This window comes from Opisthorchis viverrini, assembly GCF_000715545.1.
Source record: "Opisthorchis viverrini unplaced genomic scaffold opera_v5_873, whole genome shotgun sequence".
Classification (NCBI taxonomy): Eukaryota; Metazoa; Platyhelminthes; class Trematoda; order Opisthorchiida; family Opisthorchiidae; genus Opisthorchis; species Opisthorchis viverrini.
This window is the reverse complement of record NW_008752484.1, coordinates 33,209-33,501: the sequence shown is the minus strand read 5'-3', so window position 1 is coordinate 33,501 and position 293 is coordinate 33,209. Positions and strand designations below refer to the sequence as shown.

Genomic DNA, 293 nt, shown 5'->3' with positions numbered 1-293 from the left:
AATGCACTCACCCCACAATGAGATACAAACCCAAAAGAGCCATTTCAATGGGGCGCTCAATTATCAACAAAAGATTCTGTTTGGAGTTTGTTACCATCAGCTTCACAAATCAAACCACAATGGGTGGCTGGGTCTTCGATATTAGACTGCAACATAAATCTGATTTCACTAATCATTCGTAATTTATGCTTCATTAAATGGTACATGTTTTGTGCGTATTATTAGTTTACCCATGGAGCACAAAAGCCAAAGAGCCCTGTAGTTCGGCTGCAGTGATATCAGTACACTGATTA

General features: G+C 39.2%; 1 protein-coding gene across 1 annotated transcript in view; it reads right to left on the bottom strand.

Annotated features, from left to right (window-relative positions):
- Window positions 1-293, bottom strand: part of T265_12089 (hypothetical protein) — a gene marked incomplete at both ends in the record, with an annotated part of 16,727 nt that overhangs the window by 454 nt on the left and 15,980 nt on the right. The window lies entirely within an intron of this gene.